Genomic DNA, 534 nt, shown 5'->3' with positions numbered 1-534 from the left:
TTTACCCATTTTGGTCCTTTGACTATTGCATTTTCTCAATTTTACATTCTGACTTTTAATTTCACCTAATGTGGTCCCTTGACTTTCAAAAACTCCCTATTTTGGTCCTCCGTTAGATTGATCGTTAAGCCAGTGTTAAAAGTGAGGGTATTGTCGTCCTTTCACCTGTTTGGTGCCTTTGATACCTGCCTATGACTGAATAAACTCAATTACTCCTCCAAATTAAGAACATAGACAAACAAAAACCCTAATTTGAGAAATTTCACCCTGTGCAAATCAAACATGATTTCACCCTATATACAATCAGACATGATTTCATCCTGGGATTAAGCGGCAGCTTACACCTCATTCGTAGTTGTGACAAGTACGCGACACGTGTCAACTGATGATGCCAACTACGCGCCATTGCTGTGGCAGTTAAACTTTATATACGTACATACATCCAAAGATATGGAGAATTGAAGAAATTAATCCAAAAAATTGAACTCAGAAGAAGAAGAAAGATGGAGAAGAAAGTATAAGAAAAGGGGAAAT

This window comes from Ipomoea triloba, chromosome 16, assembly GCF_003576645.1.
Source record: "Ipomoea triloba cultivar NCNSP0323 chromosome 16, ASM357664v1".
Taxonomy (NCBI): domain Eukaryota; kingdom Viridiplantae; phylum Streptophyta; class Magnoliopsida; order Solanales; family Convolvulaceae; genus Ipomoea; species Ipomoea triloba.
The sequence above is the reverse complement of the archived record's forward strand: the minus strand, read 5'-3'. Positions refer to the sequence as shown.